The sequence below is a fragment of the Neofelis nebulosa genome, chromosome 3 (genome assembly GCF_028018385.1).
Source record: "Neofelis nebulosa isolate mNeoNeb1 chromosome 3, mNeoNeb1.pri, whole genome shotgun sequence".
Taxonomy (NCBI): Eukaryota; Metazoa; Chordata; class Mammalia; order Carnivora; family Felidae; genus Neofelis; species Neofelis nebulosa.
Genome location: NC_080784.1, coordinates 43,502,671 through 43,525,124, shown reverse-complemented (window position 1 = coordinate 43,525,124; position 22,454 = coordinate 43,502,671). Strand labels below are relative to the sequence as shown.

The 22,454-nt window shown below is 41.6% G+C and overlaps 1 long non-coding RNA gene across 1 annotated transcript in view; it reads right to left on the bottom strand.

Annotated features, from left to right (window-relative positions):
* Window positions 1-18,172: 18,172 nt before the first annotated feature.
* The window catches only part of LOC131506702 (uncharacterized), a 46,605-nt gene continuing 42,323 nt past the window's right edge, over window positions 18,173-22,454 (bottom strand). Inside the window, exon 3 of the long non-coding RNA XR_009259100.1 lies at window positions 18,173-20,657. This is a non-coding gene — a long non-coding RNA (uncharacterized LOC131506702). The remainder of the gene's footprint in view (window positions 20,658-22,454) is intronic.

Sequence of the window (22,454 nt, the reverse complement as noted above, 5' to 3'; positions counted from 1 at the left end):
TAATACTCCTAAGGGCCATCTTGAAGAAGAGAATGGGCTGAAGTGCTAACATAAAAGAGAGTGGGGCTCTACTGGGATCCCCAAGTGTCATGATAATGCATTATATTCATATTTATGTGCTGCCTATCAGTGTTTACTATGTGACTTGATTGAGATCCAGAACAAAGTAGAAATAAACACATGTCCAGCCCAGTTGTTTAATCCTGCCTTACATGATTAAGTGGATGGCACCTTTGTAGAGTGTGAGAGGGATGCACGAAGAACACTGAAGGCCCCTGTTTCTCCTGGGGGTGCAGAGTGAGTGAAGGGTTCATTAGTATAACAACTATGACCACCCATGCAATTGGAAAATCCTCCCGCTCTTTTCTGAGAGGAAGCCAGGAGACAACTTGGCTATGATGAGACCATGTTAACAACCAGGCTTACCTGTGTCATTCACATGTGTCCTTCTGGCATAGCCAGAGAGACTTGCAGGGACCATCTGACCATCCCCCGCTCTCTAACACCTCCTACTCATGGCCATTTGGATGCCCACACACGCACACACACACACACACACACACCCCAAAGCTTTCTATTATTCTGGTGCCAGTACTGCTCCACACCCTCTTTCAGAACACAGGCAAAAGACAGAAGAGTCCTCAGTTCCTTACAAAAGGATAGGACTGTGTGTGACGCCGTGCAGGAATTTTTCCATGTCTTTCCAGCATTGCCTACTGGTTCTCTCAACATCAGATAGGTAGGGACAATCTTCCAGGCTGGGATGAAATAGTCCACAGGGCAACCCAATAGTGTATGTTATATATTCCATGCTCCCCAAGCAATTTCTACTTTCAAATTATAAATCCAAGCAAATACTTATTGAACATCTAATATATCCCAGTGTTATACTTGCACCAAACAGCACAGAAATAAACCAAGGTACATGCACCCTAGTGAGGAAAATGCCCTTCAAGCAGGTAATTAGAGGGTGCCTCACACGAGGGGTGCCTAATGCCTTGAGAACGTATGGTAGGGGGATGCTGCAGTCTAGGGAGTGAAGAAGGGCCTTCCTGTGGAAGTGATTCTCAAGCTGCAGGATGAGAGGAGTTTAGTTGAGAGAAAGGCAGAGGGCAGGGATAATGGTGCTCCAAGCAGAGGGAACACAGAGGACAAGAGCAAAGGTGGAGGGTTGGGGAGATGCCCTACTCAAATATTTCATTTCGAGGAAGGATTTTGTTTGGTTATAAATACACTTCCTGTGAGTTTGGTAATCATGAACACATTCTCCAGCTCAATTATCCCTGAGCTGCTGACCATCAAGAGTCGGATCGGGGTCCTGGTTGACTGCTTGAGTGGCCATGTGCATGCATCAGTGGGCTGGCATTTTCATCTTTCCTCATGTCTTCATTTGGAAGAAGTGATGGTTGATCAGGTGTACATAAATTCAGTCATATTTTAGGGATGACATGGCAAGGATTTTTCAATAAACCCCTTTTAGCACAAGGACTTATGAAGAGTAGGATGAGGATTTGTATAATATGTTGCAGGCAGCATCCCTTTTGTTTATCCAAGTCTCTTCTTCAGCCAGCCTGTACTTCATTCTCCTTTTCTCAGTGAACCTGCTTGTTCTTAATCATTGCCAATGGCAAATCTCCCTCAGAGGCAGAAATATCTAAATTTTAGCTGAATAAAACATAGGACCAGGGGAATCTTTTCACTCTATGAAAATGGGGCAAAAAAAAAAAAACCCTGAAAAGAAATACAGGAAATCCCCAGCATCAAACAGGAAAAAGACCAGAAGAGGGAACCCTAAAATGTGAGGGTAAAAATCCCGGGATATTTCTCATCTGTGCACTATTCAGAGAAACTCTTTTCCAAGTGCCCCTCATTGGTCAAGAGTGAGTGCTACTCTGGTACTAAGGGAGTTGGACACCAAGAAAAATCAAGGCACCTCTCTTGGGAAGTGAAGCAGGAAGTAGCAGGTAGTCCTTTCCTTTTATGAGCAACATTAAGGAAAATTGTCTCAATGGCATTTCCGTCTTAAGAAAGCATTCAGGGCCTACCTGCAAACTGCTTTCAGCAAATATTACCTAGAATTTAACATTCTCCAGCCTCATCCCCAGCTGGATCTTAAACCTCTCTACATTTGATAAATACTGTTAGTAGTTAACCCAAAACTTAGTTGCCCTTCTACCTTAGGATAACTATGACAAATGTCTTCCGTCTGCCCCTCTAGATCCTTTCTCCTCCTGTCTCCATTGTGATACAGGCCTCAGGATACTAACCTATATGGACAACAGCAAAAGGTTTGTCCTCTGGCTTCTGTTTGGTTTGGCCAATAGGGAGCTTGGGCAGATACCAGAGGAAGGGTGGAAGGTAAGAGCAGGTTATCAGTCCCTTCTTTTTTTCTCTCTTAGTTTGCCTTGGGCTGATTATGTCCTTTAACCAAGTTAATGGTTCTTTCAAGGTGGAATTCTTGACTTACTCCAACCCTTCCTGGTTCTTCTGTCACTCTCCCTTCATCCCTTTACACCTACGCATGATCTGTAACCAGTCCCAGGTTACTGTATCAATCCTTCAGAATGCCCTGCACTAGCCATCCTATTGTGTGCAATCTGTTTATAGTCTTACCATCTTCATTTGGATGTGCCATCTTTTTCCCACTGGATACTGACTGATACAGTTATAGAGCCAAATGCTGTTCAGGATAACAATGTGATGATCTCATAACCAAACCCCCAAACTCAGTTTATTTTCTTTCAGTCAGGAGTAGTCATGTGACCACTGAAGCCAATGAGAGGCAACCAAAAGTTGGGAGTGGGTGAGAGACTCTTGGAAATGTCCTTTAAAGGGAGATAGACTCAGCTGGTTTGCCTCTCTGTTTCCTTAGCTTTTTAGCTTCTTCCTTCATGGACAGTGGACACCATGCCCCATTTTGAGCATGACCATATGTTAGGGATGGAGGAGCAAAAAGCTAAGGCATTTGGGAACCTTAAGACACTGAAGTGGTCACAGCACCAGCCCTGAACCTCCAATTTCCACCTTACTTGTTACATAAGAAAAGTAAATCCACACTTGGATGAGTCACTGTGGTAGGGTTTCTGTCACATGCAGCCAATGCATCCTAACTGATACGTAGCACTTGCTTCCAATTCTGCTTGCTTTATGCAGGCTATTTATATAATCATCCTGACTTTTTTTTTTTTTTTTGCTCCAATGTCTCAGGTTTGGAACTGTTCATCAACTTCTAGTTTTTGATTATCCTTCCTTTCTGCTTATTTCCAGGTACCCCAATCTGTGCATTTTCAGACCAACCACCTAGGGACTAGACCCCTTTTGTTGACTCCAGGATACTTTCTGATAAACCTCCTTTGAGTTAAGTCCTCTGAAATGGCTCCAGAAGCCAAGACTCTAAGAAGAAAGTGGAACATGGCCAGTTAATGGAGTAGAATACTCATGGGAGCTGGAATCAGACAATGTGTGGTTATTTCTCTATTACTTTTTGCTTTGTGACCAGGGGCAAGTTAATAATCTCTCTTAGGGTCAAGTTTTACCATGAAAAAAATGGGATAAATGGTTTTACCTATGCAATAAAGCTGTTATGAGATTCAAAATCAAATAAAAATGTTTTCAGTTTTGAAAAAAACTGTTCCACAGTCAGCATACTAATTTAGGGGTTATTGGAATCTTAGAGATACAGTACCAGAGGACTGGGTGGCAGCCAGAATGCCGAAGCAACTGTGAGCCTAGAGGAGTCAGTTAACCTTCTGGTACTTCAGAGCCTCCAATAGCTAAATAATGATATTATTAATATCATCTGCCTCAGAGTTTTAGGATATTCACTACCCCCAAACAAAGCTTTCACATGGACACTTGACTTTTTTTCCCCTGTCTGTTGAGAACATAGCTAGTGGTATAATTGGCAGTGGGGGGAGGGAATAGATAAATTAGTTCAGAAACTGCCTCCTTATTGCAGGATAAAAGAATCTGGATATTTGTTGCAGTGCAGTTTATTTCCTCCTATGGAGCTGGAAAAAGGAGGCATCTGGCAGATATTTCCTTTTGTCTGCATCAGGCTTTCTCTTCAGTTCATTTGGTGACCTCACTACCTGACCAAAGTCACGGCAAATTAACATCAATCCACCAAATCACTGAAGTCCTATGCAATATTTCCTCAGGAATTAATTAAAAAAAGAAATGAAGCTCCATCTAGCTTTTCCTGCAAGTTGCTCACCAAAAGGACTTAACAGAAGTGAGTATTGTACATGCACCTAATGTTCATAGGACCAAGGCTGGTCTGGTTTATGTGAAAGGTGATATGGTATTGCAACCGAAATGTCTGGCTTTGAATCTCATCTGTGCCACTTCTAATTGTCATGACCGTGGGTAAGTCACTTAATCTTTTTCATGCTTTGCTTTTCTCTTTTAAAAAATAAGACTGATGAGAGTTCCTACCAATAAGAGTTCCTCTCTCATAAGTTTGTTGTAAAGATTACATTACTTTATAAGCAAAATGCTTGGAACAGTGCCTGGCACATGGTGAGGTTGCATGGGATTTTCTGTTTGTCACCCCATTGTAGCTGAAGTGGGAATATGGGCCCAATGTTCCAGATGATTCAGTTATTTAAGAAAAGCTAGATGTTGGGTTTTCATTGTGGTTTGAAATATTGACACCTCATTAGAAACCGTGAACACTGAACACACACCAAAAATATATGGCTGAGGGTAGAATTCAGCCTATAGGCCTCTAACTTTTCTGTGAATTAGACATACCTATAGTAGATATATAATTTCATGTAATGATTCCCCAATTCTGGGTCCCTAATCCTTGGAAAAGTTGACTTGAGCCAGGGCCGCACCTAGATCTTGAATGGAGTAAATTGGTGTGGGAAAGAGGAAAGTATCTATTGCGTGCCAGTTCTTTGCCAGCACTTGACAAATAGGCTTTTATTACCTTTTCACACTAATGTGAGTGGTGGTGTGATACTGATTTATAATAAGAAATATACTTTTGGTCATCATGCCTGTTCTGGTACTAAGCTCCTAAAACCCTTGGAATTTCCCATGTGTTCAGATCTTAAGAGCTATAAAGGTGTCTTTTGTCAAGTGAATGAGCTGACTTTCTGGACAGCTCCCAAAGATCGGGGCCAAGAAAACCAGCTATGTAACTAGAGGGTTGGAACTTTCAGTCCCAACCCCAGACCTCCAGGAGGGGAGACAAACAGGAGGTTTAATGGATCTCCAATGGCCAATAGATTTAATGAATAATGCCTATGAAATGAAGTCTTTACAAAAACCTAAAAAACAGAAGATTCAGAAAGCTTCTGGGTCGGTGAACACACAGAGGTGCTGAGATAGTGGTTCTGAGAGAGCATGGAAGCTTTGTGCCCTTGCCCCATACTTTGCCTTATGTGTCTCTTCATCTAGCTGTTGATTCATATCCTTTAATGTCCTTTGCAATAAACCAGTAATCTAGTGAGTAAATGGGTTTCCTGAGTTCCAAGAGCTGCTTTAGAGGACTAACTAACCTACAAAGGGGATCCTGGGAATGTCTGACTTATCACCAGTCCATCAGCAGCACTGGTGACAACCTGGACTTGTGTCTGGTATCTGAAGTGGAGGCAGACTTGTTGGACTGAGCCCTTAACCTGTGGGAGCTGATGCTGTCTCTAGGAAATAATGTTAAAACTGAGTTGAATTGTGGGATCCCAGTTGGTGTCCAAGAATTGGTGGTGTGGGAGAGAAACGAACACCCTGGAATTGGTACCAAGCACCCTTCAGGGGGCTTTGTCATCTTCCTTTTACAGATGAGAAACCAGAGACTCAGAAAGGTTCAGCAACTTGCCCAAGTTTGCACAGCCAAGATAGGCAGATCAGGGATTCAGATTCAGATCTATCTGACACCAAAGCCCATGTGCTTGACCACTTTTTAAAACTACATGTCAATTCAACCAAAGAAAGGAAAGTAATATGTGCCACAGGTATAATAGATAAATTCCAAAATCTAGTGACTTACCCAAGTAGGAGGTTATTTCTCACTTGTATAAAATCCAAAGGTATGGGGACTCCTGGGTAGCTCAGTTGGTTGAACATCCGACTTCAGTTCAGGTCATGATCTCACAGTTTGTGAGTTTGAGCTCACATCGGGCTCTGTGCTGACAGCACAGAGCCTGCTTTGGATCCTTTGTCTCCCTTTCTCTCTGCCCCTCCTGCCTTCTGGCTTTCTCTCTCAAAAATGAATAAACATCAAAAAACAAAAACAAAAACACCAAAAAACCAAAGGTATGTATCTGATGAGTGGATATCTTCTGTTCAATCATTCAGAAACCTGACTCTTTCTCTTCTAAATTGTCTTTATTTTTTATATGTTGTTTCCAAGGAAGGGAGTGTGGGAAAAGAGTACAGGGTATATCAAGTCATAAGTATTTATGGGCAGGGCTTGGAGGTCATGCATCTCACTTCCTATCACATGCCCTGTTCCACATCCAGTCACATGACCACACAGAGCAAGAGAGGAGTCTGGGAAATGTAACCCATCTATGGCCCAGAAAGGAGAGGAAAGTGGCTGGTAAACATCTAGAAGTTTCTGCCACAGAGGTTTGGCTGTCACTATTCCCATCTGATATGTGGTAATTATTTTTACTCACTTGGATCCAGTGGATTCTTCCTGAGTGGGAGTGGAGGTGGGTCCTTGAAATTAGATGATAGTATTGTCCATAGGATGATGATGAAGTCTCATAAATAATGATTTTCTCAAGAACATGTTTGGCTTCTTCTGTATTAGCATATTACAGAGGTCATTTCTTTCAGATAGTTTATAACCTTAAAAAAGTTATGATGTGGACATTTCTTTAAATCCCATAATCCATCATCAACAGTAGTATTATGCAGTAACTCCCACTTTTAAATTGAATTTTAGTGCTCCCCATTAACAGTTCACTAGAGAGAAATGACAAATAATTTCATGGCTCAAGAGCAGCAGACAGATTAGTTCAGCAAAAACAAGGTCTGGTATCAGTGCGGGGGGTGAACAAATTGTGTAGCCTCCAAATTAAGGGTATTTGCTTTTCATTCTTCCAACTGCATAATGTAGCATTGCTAAGGGTCATTAGCCCATTGCTTTTAGATGAGCAACCCAACAGGATGTGTCTCTTTGTTGCCATTGCTCCTGGTTGCTCCATGTTTGTTTTACAGCAGTAGGTACAGGAACCTTGGAAATTTAAACTCTCTACTTCAAGGTAGGAACCAGTTTCTCACTCTCATTTAAAAGGAAGATATTCCAGGTACCTAATTTTCCCTTCTGAGATTTTTCTTTCTTTTTAAACTCTTCCAGGAAGAACAGCACCTTAGCCTCAGTTTATTGGAAAGATTTGTAAATACATCTGGGATTTGGCTTCCTCACACAATGTCTTTTTTTCATGCATGGAACATCCCCCTAAGACATGGTATGTGCTTAGCACAGCTGCCTCTCTATTAGCCACAGAGGAAGGGAAGAGCTGGATGGCTGTCTTATGTAAGCTCTATCTTGGGGCCTCTGTAGAAGGAAAAAACTGGTAAGATTTTGGCAATTTATCCTTATTCTCCAGGAGCAAGCCCCCACCCAAACTATAGGGACATCTACTCCAGGGCATACTGTTTCTTGACCTCCAGATACTCTGGCCTCTGTAGGGGCTGAGAGCAGGCTGCTTCAAATTTGTGCCACCTTGGCATATGGTAATTTTAAATAAAAGTTGCTTGAGAGACAGCCTGTGGAAGAAGGACACTCAGACTGCCCTCTGTCCCCCTGAAAGGAGGAAATAAGTCTCCCCTGTGAAAGGTACCCTCATTGTACCAGGAGGTAAAGAGACATCCTTACCACCCAGAGACAGGAAATTTATAGCCAAGAAGGCTGTGTAAATTGACTACCCCAGCCCAAATTCTGTTTAGAATTCTTTCCTAATTGAACCTCCTAAACTTAAGTTTTCTTTGTCTTGTTGATCCCTCACGATTTATTGTCTCTTTGTCTAAAAAGTGTAAAAACTGCCTACCTTGGTCATTTCTTTAGGTCTCCATTTCATTATTGGGTCTCCCTGTGCACCTCATAAAACTAGTTTTTTTTTCCTCTTGTTTATCTGTCTCATGTAAATTTAATTCTTGGTCCAGCTGGAAGACCTTGAGGGTAAAGGAAGAATTTCTCCTTCTCTACAGGAGAAAAAGGGAAGTTTAATTAAACGACAGGAAAAGCAAATGGCATAATTTGTTTAGCACTAGGAAGTAAAGAAACGGAAATTCCTGCCATCCCCTCGAGCCTCCTAAGAAGCTATCCTCTGCATCACTTTCAGTCATGGAGGGAGGTTATGATTTCATCTGAGTCCACAGAGGTCTGTGGCATTCCCATTTTACTGTCCTCTGTCAGAAAATCATGTCATCCACCCATTCCAGAATACCCCAGACACTAACCTTCTTTCTCTGTTGCTATATTTCGCCCTGAGAAGGAGAGCTTGGCCCTCTGACTCCTGCAATGTGGTAACCCAAGGATAAAAGCTCAGAGAACCCAAGGAAAAGAGTCTTCCCCCTTCCAGAGCAGTTATGCATCTTTAAAATTATCTGCTCCCCCCAGAAAAAATATCCTTGCTCTGAAGAACTAAGAGGCTGGAAAGTCTGAGAGCAGAGTGCCAGTGTGGTTGTTTCCTGGTACAGCCCTTTCCTGCAGACAGCCATCTTCTTGCTGTGTCTTCTTATGGTGAAGTCTCCAACCTCATGCCCTAATTGCCTACCAAAGGCCCCATCTCTAAATATCATCACACTGGGGATTAAGCCTTCAACATGTGAATTTGGAGAAAACACCGACATGCAATCTTAAACAACAACTTCAAACCACAGCGAGATACCACTTCACACTCACTAGGAAGGCTATAATAAAATTAAAAAGAAAATAACAACTTTTGGCAAGGATGTGGAAAAATGGGAACCCTTATACATTGCTGGTAGGAATGTAAAATGGAGCTGCTATGGAAAACAGTATGAAGGGTCCTCAAAAAATTAAACACAGAATTACCATTTGACCCAGCACTTCCGCTTGTAGGTATATACCCTAAAAGAATTGAAAACAGGTACTCAAGCAAATATTCATACATGGATATTCATACCAGCATAATTCACAATAGCCAAAAGGGTGGAAATAATTCAAACGTCCATGACTGGATGAGGTCAATGAAATGTGGTTTATATACACAATGGAACAATATTCATTCATAAAAAGGAATGAAGTTCTGTTACATGCTACAACATGAATGAGCTTTGGAAACACTATGTTAAGTGAAAGAAGCCAGATATGGAAGACCACATGTTGTATGATTCCATTTATATATGAAATGCCCGGAATAGGTAAATCTATAGAGACAGAATGCTGAGTGCTGTTTGCTAGGTGCTGGGGGGGAGGGGAGAATGAGAACAAACTGCCTAATGGGTATGGGATTTTCTTCCAGGAGGATGAAAATATTTTGCAACTGGATAGAGACGGTGGTTGTACAACACTAAGAACTCATGAAGTATCACCGAATTGTAAAATTTTAAATGATAATTACATGTTATGGAAATATCGACCTAAAAAAAAAGAGGCAGAATTAAAATAAAACAGAAGCATTTATTTGAGGTCTTAGAACTGCAATTCAGGAAGCACGGATTCGGGTATCAACACAAATCATCTCCTATGTGGGAGCAAGAGTCAAGAGTTTTTTAAAGACAAAAAGGGACAAAGAAGGGACAAATTTTGTTTGGTGTTGGTATCAGAAAACTAATTTTGGCTACCCATAATTGCTTGCTAAGGCTGTCACAAAGCAAAAGGCCATTACTGTAGGAAGTTGCAGGTGTGTTCCTGCAGAGCCCTTGGAATATTTGTGGTTTGGGCCAGTTCAAAAGTTAATTGTTTCCCCCAGGGAGGACATGCATAAGGCCCACCTCCTTGGGGTCTTGGCTCCATTTTAAACACTTTCACATAGGGGTGCCTGGGTGGCGCAGTCGGTTAAGCGTCCGACTTCAGCCAGGTCACGATCTCGCGGTCCGTGAGCTCGAGCCCCGCGTCGGGCTCTGGGCTGATGGCTCGTAGCCTGGAGCCTGTTTCCGATTCTGTGTCTCCCTCTCTCTCTGCCCCTCCCCCGTTCATGCTCTGTCTCTGTCTGTCCCAAAAATAAATAAAAAACATTAAAAAAATTAAAAAAAAAAAATTAAAAAAAAAATAAACACTTTCACATAAATGAGTACATTTTATTTCATCTTTCAGTCAAGTTTAACTTCAAAAAAAAAAGATTTTGGGGCTCCTGGATGGCTCAGTTGGTTAAGTATACAGCTTCAGCTCAGGTCATGATCTCATGGTATGTGAGTTGGAGCCCCACATTGGGCTCTGTGCTGACAGCTCAGAGCCTGGAGCCTACTTCTGATTCTGTGTCTCCCTCTCTCTCTGCCCCTCCCCTGCTCAAGCTCTCTCTCTTTCTCTCTCCCTCTCTGTCTCTGTCTCTCTCTCTCTCAAAAATAGTAAACATTAAAAAAATTTTTTTTGGAAAAAAAAAGGGATCCCGTGTATACTCACAAACCCATGTGAATTTTTCTATTCTGATGCTATGTGACCAGATCTCCCAACACTTACATTTCCTTTTCCTGTGTGTTATAGGCTGGATGTTTGTGCCCCACCCCCACCCATTCATATGTTGAAATCCTAACCTTAAATGTGATGGTATTAGGAGGTGGATGCTTTGGGAAATAATTAGGTCATGAAGTCAAAGTCCCCATGAATGATCTAATAAAAAAGGACACCACCAATTAAAAAAAGTGGGCAGAGGATCTGAATAGACATTTTTCAAAAGAAGACATACAGATGATCAACAGGCACTGGAAAAGATGCTCAACATCACTCCTCATCAGGGAAATGCAAAGCAAAACTGCAATGTGATACCACCTCACACCTGCCAGAATGGCTATTATCAAAAAGACAATAGGGGTGCCTGGGTGGCTTAGTCGGTTGGTTGTCCAACTTGGACTTCCGCTCAGGTCATGATCTCACAGTGAGTCTGGCGGGGTAGGGCTCTGTGCTGACAGCTCAGAGCCTGGAACCTGCTTCGGATTCTGTGTTTCCCTCTCTCTCTGCCCCTCCCTTGCTCATGATCTGTCTCCTTCTGTCTCAAAAATAAATAAAAACATTAAAAAAATTTAAAAAAAAGACAAATAAAAAGTGTTGGTGAGGATGTGGAGAGAAGAGAACCCCGTGCAATGTTGGTGGGAATGTAAATTGGAATAGCTACTATGAAAAACAATATGAAGTTCCCCCCAAAATTAAAAATAGAACTACCATATGATACAACAATCCTACTCCTGCATATTTATGAAAAATGAAAAAGAAAATGAAAAATGTATGCACTCACATGTTCTTTTCAGCATTATATCCAATAGCCAAGATATGGAAACAACCTAAGAATCATCAATGGATAAAGAAGATACACACACACACACACACACACACACACACAATGCAATATTATTCTGTCATTCAAAAGAATGAAACCTTGTCATTTGTGATAACATGGATGAAACTTGAGGTCATTATGCTTGTGAAATAAACCAGACAGAGAAAGACAAATACTACATGATTTCATTTATATATGGAATCTAAAAAATAAAACAAAATCCAAACTCATAGATATAGATTGGTGGTTGCCAGAGGGGAGAGGGGTGGGAGGTGGAAGGTGGATGAAATGGGAGCGAAGTCAAAAGCACAAACTTCCAGCTATAAAATACAAAAATATAATATACGACAAACTAACTATAGTTAATGATAGTGTATTGCATATTGGACAGTATTGGAAATAATACTGTAGTTTTCAATTGCATTGAAAGTTGCTAAAAGTGAATCTTAAACACTCTCATGACAAGAAAAAAATTACTATAACTATGTATAGCGATAGATGGTAACTCAGCTTATTGTGGTGATTGATCATTTTGCAATTCATATTGTGAAAATTAATAAAAAGAAACCTCATTCAGAAGGAGCCTGGGAAGCCAGCACAGGGAGCTTTCATGCCTTACCACCACCCCTCAATTTGCAGGCCCAAAAGGGAAAGAGACCTTACATGTAGATACCACTTTACATGTGGAAGGTTTCTTCTTCCCCCAGCAACAGCCCAGCCAATAAGAGATAGTCACAACTCAGACAATGAGAAGCCCCTATGCCCCTATACATTGAACTCCTAGTTTACTCCAATGGACTTTTTTTTACAACAGTCCCCCCTCCTATAAAAGAGCATTCCCTTGCTTTGTTCTGTGGCCTTGCCTATGATTTTGCCATAGCCTGCTTGTCCCAGATTACAGTTCTCTGCTATTCCTGAATAAACTCACCTTTTGCTGGTAAAACAACTGGCAGTTTATTCAAAAGATTACAGTAATATAAAATCTTGACATTGTACACCTGAGAGTAATATAATGCTATAGGTCAACTATACCTCAACCAACTCAAAAGACCCCAGAGAGCTCTCTCATCTTCTAGCCCTCTCCACCATGTGAGGATAGAAGGAGAAAAAACATCCCAGCAGAAAGCTCTCACCAGCACCCAACCACGTTGGCACCCTGATCTTGGATTTGCAATCTCTAGAACTGTGAGAAATACATTTTCACTGTGGATAAGCCACCAAGGTGATGGTATTCTGTTATAACAGCCAGAATGGACTCAGAACGCCCTGCCACGTTGCTGCTGGCCCCAGTTCCCATGTGGGAGTGCATCAACTCACCCTCCCATCTTCACAACCTTTACCCACCACTGGCACAGCCTACACATAGTGGGCATGCTAGGGGCAGGACAGTTAACAGTTCCATTGACTGCCAAGGATGTGCACACTGATAAGCAGCCCAAAATAACCAGGGCAGGCAGAATGTTTCTAAATAGAAATGTGATACACTTGCAAGTGGGCATGAAGCAGAACGTGGCAGAGCCCCAGAAAGACAGCAGATGGGTGGTTTAGACACAGCTGCTGTCACGGGAGGTGGGGGGGAACAGACTTGCTGATTACCATAGAGATAAGGGGCAATGAGAATTTATTTGGGGAGAATGTTTCAGGGCATGAAGAATATAAATAGTCACTTCCCACCTAAAACTCAATACGGAGATTATAACATCAGATTCAGGGTGATGGAACAGGAATTACAAGCTGTTAAAATGCATAGCTTTGGGGTGCCTGGGTGGCTCTGTTGGTTAAGCATCCAACTCTTGATTTTGGCTCAGTCATGATCTCAGGGTCTTGAGATTGAGCCCCCTGTCAGGCTCCACAGCCTGTTTAAAATTCTCTCTTTCCCTCTCCCTTTGAGCCTTCTCTGCTCACTCTGTCTATCAAAACAAAAACCAAAACAAAAACCAAAACCAAAACCAAAACCAAAACAAAAACAAAAACAAAAAAATGCATGGCCTGAAGGTTAGGAATACTGGAGCAAGGAATGCAGAGTATCCATAACGTTGAGCACACTGCTAAAGTAGTGACTGATCCCACTATAGAGAAAGGATTTAAGAAAGAAATGTACATGTTAGAGCCATTGTTTCATTGTTTCCTTAAGCTGTGGAGCAGAGAACATAATTTAGTCACTTTCAAGTAATTTTCATCCTGTCAGACTCATCCTTCTCTCCAGACTTTCAGGGGGACTTCTGTGGCCTCAAGCTTGTGTGTTTGGCCCTGGGGGGTGGGGGGGCGCGGGGTGGGATGGGGGAGGTTGCACAGAGCCAGGTCTGCACCTGTTCTCTGTCCTTGCCAGCATCTACTGAGAGGCAACTCAATGCATCTGATCTTTGGTCATCTGCAAATTTTGTTCAGAATGCTAGCACCTCCATGGATTCTGTAATTTACTTAAAATTACATCAGCCTAAACCGTGTGATATTATTTGTGCTTAGTTAAAACATTTTAGAACAGACAGTTGCTTTATTCTGAGCTCACACTCCTAGCCTTGTAGGCTGGTGCAGTTTAGGGGAGGTTGTTAGTTTTTTCTTTCATTTAAAGTGAACAAATCCATGTTAACTTTATGCCATGTACTGGGAAAAATATTTTGAAAACACCAAGTCATATTAATGCATAAATAATACTACACACAGTTTAACTATCTCTATCTGCCATCAACATCAGAAGCTTTAGGACTTAGCATAATGGATTCTCATAGATGGTGATATTCAATATGTATGTTTAATTTAGCTAGAATATCATAGCGACACCCCTCACTTTTTGCTTAGGCAACTAACCAACCAGCTTTGCAATCTTTTGTGTAAGAAAGAGCACTTGAAGCTTGATTTCTCTATGGTCCTGTGACCAGCTTTAGGATAGAAGATTCTGGTTATGTAATACCTACTTTACTGACTAACAGAATCCTATCTCTAATTAGGACTTAATACTGAATTGGTTTGATTAGCTTTAAGGACAGAAAGCTGGAAATTATCACTGTTTTATGCCTACTTGCTAACAAGTGTTTATTTAGTGAATGTGCAAATGTGGGGAAGAATTTAGTCTAAGACTTTCTTTCATTATAATCCCATAGCATGATTGTGGAGCTATAGATAATCCTCATCCATCTCCTACTTTTTGGTGGCTACCACTATCCCCCAGAAATAACCCAGACTGGCTTAGGGAGGGTCAAAACACCAGGTCTGGATCTGGAAGAAGAATAGTCCTTATACCAACTGCAGCTACATTCTCTTACCACAACCATGGAATTGCCTGAGGCCCTCGCTTGCCCAGGATTGTAACATGGCTTGTCTCAGACACATCGGAAATGATTCCACTCTTCCCCATGGGCATGTGGGACCTTATCTGTAGAATTTTTCTCTTATTCTTCCTTGCTATTGTGGCAGGAGGAGGACTGTAATGGTGGCTGTTTTCTTGGGATCCAGAGAGAACAATTATTTCTCCTCTGACAGCTTGTACTCTGATGGAACTACACAACACATGTGAAGCTCCTAGTACCCCATCTTATGCTACATGTGGTAGCCAGCGTCTAAGGGCAACCCCATAATCTGTGTCTCCTGGTAGTCACATAGTTGGGTAGTCCCCTCCCATATTGCTTCAAGACTGGTCTGTGAAACCCATAAAACACAATAAAAATAATGGTATGTCCCTTCTAAGATTAGGTAATAAAAGGCACATGGCTTCCATTTTGATTGCTGTCTCTCCCTTTTATGGTTTCACCAGACAACCCACCAAGGGGAAAATAAATTTCTTGCCATGCGAGTGCAGGATGGTCATGACCCCAGGAAGAGAGCTGTAGAGCATTAAAAAAAAAAAGTGTCCTGGGGCCTGCTGGTAAGGGACCACGGTGGGAATCGAACATTTACCCAAATGGAACTAGAGAGCCAGGTGCCTGACTACCACTCACACAAACTTTCCCCTTCATCAAGAAGTGAGGTGGTTGCTGTCATTGTGTGAATGGCAGTGATTCAGCAAATTCATAAATTCATACGCCAACAATTCCAGTGCTGGCCATGGATAGACTAAAGGTTTCATGTGTGCCAGAAGGTCTGGTGGTAGAGGTAGGGTCTTGTGATCGGGTGCAAGTACTGTTATGTGTAATGGGGAGAGTGCTGGCCCTTACAGGTTCCAGGCCTGAATCTGGTCACTTACTATGTGACTTTGGGAAAGTCATATAGTCTCTTTAAGTTTTAGCTTTATCATCTGTAGAATAGATATAATAATCCATGCTCTTCAGACTTCATAGAGTTTCTAAGAGAATGAAATGAGTTTAAATTGTGTGAAAGTGTTTGATAAACTATGAAATACTATATAAATATGAAGAATTATTATTATTTACCCATACCAATTCAAAAAACCCAAATGTAAATTTACAAATTAAGAAGTCATTATGTGCTAAAAATATTGTTCCAAACCTAATTAAATTAGAACAATGGTTCATTTGTCAATTTATATGCTAAGTATCAACATAGCAATGCTATGGAATGTACCTAATGAACAGGAAAAGACCAAAATAATGAGTTTGTTATATAGCTAAAGCCACTATCTATATTTTAGCCAACTCTTAAAAACAATCTTACTCAGAATTCATTTTTTGAAAGACTGAAAATGAGTGAATTATGAACATGTGGGTTGCTTGGGCTCCTTAGACACAGTGTTAAAACGTATACAACCTTTTTATTTGCATTGCATGTAGTTTTCACAACACTTATAATGTGTTGTCTCATTTGATTATCATAAAATGCTCCGAAGCTAACAAGAACACTTCTTATCCCCAATGTATGTGTAAGTGAAGAAATTCAGCTTCAGGAAGTATGAATGTCATTCCAAGGTCATACAACTATTATGTAACTGGTTCAGCTAAAATTCACCTCAGGTTTTCACTTCAAGTTCCATATCCTTTCTATTATACCTCAGATACTGTGAACTCTATGGATGGGCAATTTTGATTGTTCAGCTTCTCTTCCCACCCTGGCATCTCAAGCAAACACACAATCTCTTCTCTCTCAGCAAATCGGCTTAAATCTCCACTTCATTTTGGCCCACGGGGAAAGCTTCACTAAGTTCCCTTTGGCCAAGTCTGAACTGAGAAACCTTTGCAAATCATACTAGCTTTTTTTCCTTCTTTCTAAATATACAAAAGGAAACTTTGTGGTGCCCCCAGTCTTTGTACTATTTGTAGCATTTGTATTTGTAGTATTCCATGGGGCTGGTGTGGAAATGAATTTAGCCCCAGGAGCTTCAAGGAGCAGGGGTACCTGGATGGTCCTAGAAATACATCTGTAGCTGGTAGGACTGATTCTGTAAACCCATGACACGACCAAAGAGAGTAGCAAGGAAGGCTAATTCCTGGCATCTATCTCCTTGGTGGACTCATAAATAGAAGAGAGAAGCTGAATTTCCTTTTTCTTTCTTTCCTTCACTTTCTTTTTTATTGTTATTTTTAATGACTTTAAAATGTGTATTTTTAATACATGGTTTTCTACTAGCCTCTCCTTCTTCCCCTTACCTCCCAGAAGCTGAGATTCACAATTTTGAGAAGAGGTGGGGGTAAAGTCTGTCAGACTTTTGTTTCTACTGGGATGTTCTCCCCACTGAATTGATCAGCTGTTGCCTGAATGACCCGAGTTTGGAGGGCCATGCTGTGTAGACGTGCACTGAAGTCCTGCACTCACTTTACTGAGGGTTTTCCATCCCCCTGATTGTGAGTTTAATCAGGAAATAACCACATGGGCCCTCTTCTCCCCCGTTTCTTTTCTGTTGCTGTTTAAAATAGAAAAGAAATACAGCTTCAATGATTCTATTTACTCTACACAATAGAGATAAAGCCCATGGGTGGCAGATTTCTTCAGGGAATATAATCAGCAGAGAGTAGAAGGTGCTGCTGGAAGCATTTATTTCTGGCAGACAATTCTTCATTTGATGGGGGATGGGAAGAAATGGAAATAAGTGAATATATTTGCATGAGGCCTTTAAAACAAAATAATGATTTGAGGATCAGGCTTTTGAAAGAGTGGATATTCACTCTGTGGGACAGTGAGGGGATGTGGGAGGTGCTGGATAAACACACAAGCACACAGACCTGTGTGCAGAGACCAGCAGCTCTCAACTTAAAAATGAACTTGGAGATGCCAGCTGCATATAAATCAGTGTTTGGAGCAACTTTTCATGGAAACAATATTCCACAGCACAGTTAGCTGGCTGGCACAAGTCGTACGGTCCTATTTGAGCTCATATGTTATAAAACACATATGTTCTTGTGATATGCTACAGTGTCCCTAAGGGAAATGCCTTCAGCAAGGACTAATTACTTGTAAACCACAGTGTTTAAGTAAGGTGGTAAATGTTAAAAGAATTCTAATCATGAGGAATTTTAAGTACAATTAGTGTTTGACAAATTTTGGATTTAAATTTAATTTATTCCAATAAATGTTCATTGACCAAACGTTATTATAAATTGACCACAGCCTGTCCTCCCTCCTCTGTGATACCCAGCTTTGACTTCAATGAAGGCTGGCTTCAGGTGGAGGCCAGAAAGAGGTATAAGAATACTGCTTATTATAGGGGCACCTGAGTCTTTCAATCAGTTAAGAATTTCACTTCGGCTCAGGTCCTGATCTCACAATCTGTGAGTTTGAGCCCCACATCAGGGTCTGTGCTGGCAGCTCGTGTGCTGGCAGCCCGTGTCGGGCTCTGGGCTGATGGCTCAGAGCCTGGAGCCTGCTTCAGATTCTGTGTCTCCCTTTGCCCCTCCCCTGCTCATGCTCTGTCTCTGTCTCAAAAATAAATAAACATTTAAAAATTTTCAAAAAAATAAGAATATTGTTTATTATAGACATGGATGTTATGTTAATAGTTCAAAGGGAATTTTTTGTTTCTTTTTAGAACTTTTCTTCTCTTATATGTGTGATCCTCAAGATGGTCCCTCAACATCAGGCTCCCTTGGATAAGGAGGCACTTTTATACACGGCCCTTTGCTCTTCTTCTGGGTTCAAAACTATCCTGCACTTGAATTTCAGGCAACTTAGTTCAGGTCCAGCCATAGAAATGTGGTCTCCACGTTGGTGTCCTGTGTAGTCATCCGAAACATATCAATCAGCTACATGATTTAGTTGTTTCACCCCACTGTGAAGCTTCTTCATTGTTCTAAGATGAAGCCAGTAGCTACCCTGTGTTCCCTATGCTTCCCCTGAAACCAACTATAGATGTCCACCTCTTCTGTTTCAGAGTTGGGGTCCCCCACCATAGATTCAATGGAAATGACAGTCATATCTTACTTCATGCTCTCAGCCTGAGGAACATTCTTAATTCCAGCTTACCCACAGATGATTAGTCTGTCTATGGTCCAAGAAACAATCAATCCAGCCTGATCCAATCCCCAGTTCCTTTTGAGGATTGATTTATGTGTTCACCCACCCATCCCATAGCTTTTAAAATAGTTTCATTTTGAGTTAGCAGATACAATTTTAAGCAAGAGGAGAAGAGGTAACTTCCTCAAAGAAGATTGTCTCCATGATACTCTGGTAAAGCAGGACCATGCCTAAATTGATGCTCTGTGCCCAACCAGGCCTCAGCGTGAGAGGAAAAGTATTCTGTTGAGTTTGCAAGACAGAGCCTCTGAGTGTGTTTGACCCCATGATCTGCAACCAGTCAGATTGTGACTCTAGCTAAGTATCTGTTTCCTCTCCAATCTGTCAAACGCCCTCATAATCTCATAGTGATGAGTGAAAGTAAATGAGAATGTGCTTTAAAAAGTTAGAACTGAGATATAAATATCAAGTGTTGTTGTTTATGCTTATATCTAGTCCAATATTATAGCTTCAATGAAATTCACTGATCTATTTTTCCATCCACAGCTACATTCCTTTTTGTATATCACTTTATGTATGTGGCTGTGTGTCTAAATGCAGACATAAACATATTCATAAAGAAGGATGGCTGTGACTGTGGTTATAAATGTGCTTTTAGCTTTTTTATCTCCCTGGTGCAGATGACTATGTGTCTTAAACCCCTCAAGTGAGCTATGTTTTGCCTTAAAAAGCTGGTGCTCCAAAAATAAGGCTGGGGCTGAGTCATCAAGCCCTGAGTTAGGGAGAGGATGTGATTGAGGAAGAGTAGGGAAGCTTTTTCAGTGAGGATGCACTTAACAAAGTGGGAAGACTGTCCCAGGGATTGGCAACTGATGGCCCGCAGGCTAAATTTGCCCCTCTGCCTATTTTGTAAATAAAGTGTTAGTGAACCACAGCCACCTGCATTCATTTAGATATTGTCCATTGCTGCTTTTGTGCTCCAATAACAGGGTTGAGTAGTTGTAATAGAGGCTGTTTTTGGCCTAAAAACCTAAAATATTTGCTTTCTGGCTCTCCAAATAGTTTGCTCACCCCTTCTTTTTCCTAATTTCTGCAAACATGACATATTTTCCACATTGTTCTATACTTTGATTCATTTTAGCAGTGTAATACCCTAATGAGGTAGTTGTGTGTGTCTTCACACCCAATTTGCTGATGAGGAAAATGAAGCTTAGAGAGGTTGTATGGCTTGCCCCCGTTCTATCATCTAGAACTAGCCAGGAGGGACTGGAACTATTTCTCAGTCCTCTGTGCACTCCTACACCACATCAGCTTCTGAATGGGGGCCTTTCTATTATGTATGCTTGAGGTGAATAATCTATCTCATCTCATCTCATCTCATCTCATCTCATCTCATCTATCATACATCTCCATTTTGCTGAGATACATAGAGATGAAGAACTCAAATTCAAGTTATTAGACCTGTCCTAAACTACAGTGTAAAAGAACATGGTTTGGGAATCTAAATTATTATTCGACCTCTAGCTAACTGAGAGACTTTGGCTAAGTCACTTGGTTCTTCTGAGTCTGAGTTATCCATCTATAATGTAAGGAGGTAAGTTAAAAAAAAATCTTGAAATCACTGACAACTTGAACTTACTACAAAGGACCCTAGTTAATCTCCCTCTCTACTACCATGTACGACAGCATTTCTTTACACGGTGTCTCATAGTGCCAGCAATGCCTGGTACCCACACAGTGGGTAAGTTGTGCAAGGGCTGCAGAGGCAGTGGATAGTAGGAGGGGATGGTGGTCCTAGGATTTTCTTCCCCTAGCTTTGTCTCTTCCCCCTTCTCTGGGTCTTCTTACATTTCCTGGAAAACTGCAAATCTGCAAAGAGTCTGGTGAGGGGGCTGGCGTCTGTATAAAAAAGGGACAAAGAGAACAGTCACTTGTTTTGTTACCAAAGAGTCTTTCTTTTTTTTCCTTTTAATGGAATGTGCTATTTTTAAGTCCCCGTCAGCCTGCAAGTGCATGTGCAGCAATTGCCCTGAACACATTTGAATAATGTCTCTGCATCCTTCTGTGATGTGGTGCAGAACGACAACTTTGTACTTTGCATTTTTATTGTGATGAAGATATTTTATGACAGTATTTGAATCCCCACAACAACAAAAAATCCTGAAAACAAGACATTTTTTTTACCAGTTATAACAGAAGGAAGGTGGTCCAGACCAATCCCTTCTTGGGAATTTGGGTTGGGGGTAGGTCTGGTCCCCTCAGCAGTAGGGAGCCCTGGGAAATCTGTGGAAGTCAGTGAGCACTACATTTGGAGCTTCTGATTGCCTCACTCAGCCCTTTGCCCGCCTGGCAGCATCAGGGTCAATCCGGTTAAATTTGCCTTTTTGTTTGTATCAGGCAGGTGTTAGCCAATAGAAATATTTTAGTACAGGGAAATAGAAAATAGTGTAGAAGCTAAAATTCACAGAGGGTACTGTGAGGTAACCCTGAGATTGGCAATATCAGGACACTACCATCAACCCTAGAGCTGGAGAAACACAGAGAGGAGATGCTGTTATCAGAACTTGGAGCTAAAGCTATTCAGGGAAATTTCATCCATGTCGGGGCCACATGTAGGAGCTGGACCACCGTGGAGTTTTTTGTGGCGTGGTGGTACCATGGTGGACACATAGTCACTTCCAGAGATACAACCCAAAGCAGAGGACATGGGGAGAGATACTCCCTGGCCTCTCCCTTCCTTCTACGCTCCAGTCTTCTGCTAGTGACTCCCATTAATGAACTCAACAAATCAGCAAGAGAATTTTGGAAATGTAGTTTTCACATTTCTTGGAATCATGCCATAGTAGAAAAGGGGTGGGAGAATTAATTTAAGAGAAACAGGGAAAAAAAGGGTACTTTAGACATAGGTTCATTCTGTCAACTGCTATGACCCTTAAAAAACTCTTCATTGTCCTGGGAAAAGTGCCCTCTGCACATGTCGTGCCTATGACCCGAGGTGACAGAAGCAGAGTCAGAGAAACTGAAGTACCTACCAACCTGGGTGTAGGTAATGGTGGGGGGCGGAGGTGTGCAGTGGAGAGGCAGGGGGCACACGGACTTGTCTTGGTATCTGGGGATACAAACCAATAGTATTGGTTTAAAAAAAGAGGCTGCAGCAGAAATAAAAATTATAGAAGATTGTTATGATCAGACATCATGATTACATTGTGCTTCCTGGTGGCCAGATCATATTTGGGCTTGATTCCAGCTAGCAACTAGTAGTTTAAGGAACAGGTTTCCTGAGGGAGGGATTGGCATGCTGTGAACCCAGAATTTTGGCCTCCATCAAACAGACAGGGCTTAAACCTTGGCCCCAGTCCCTGCAGTGCCAACCCAAGCCTTGTCCTTTATACCAAACCAACACATTCATGTACAATAGAAGCCAGCTTTAAAGAACAAACTGCGTTAAAACAACTGTCCAGGTTGTCTACGTGGTTTGCCCCTAACTTGTGTTTCTTGGTCTTCATTTTCTGATTCCAAGATTTGACTTTTATATCTACCTCTGGGCCTTCAGACTTCTTTTCTCTGCTGCTTCTGGCTTAGTCCACCTCTGTCACCCTAATACTTCCCATTGTCTTGGGAAGAACTCTGTCCTGGTTCCTTGGCTTACAGAATGCTTCCCCTGCCCCCGTTCTAATGCCCATCCTCTGCCCAGCT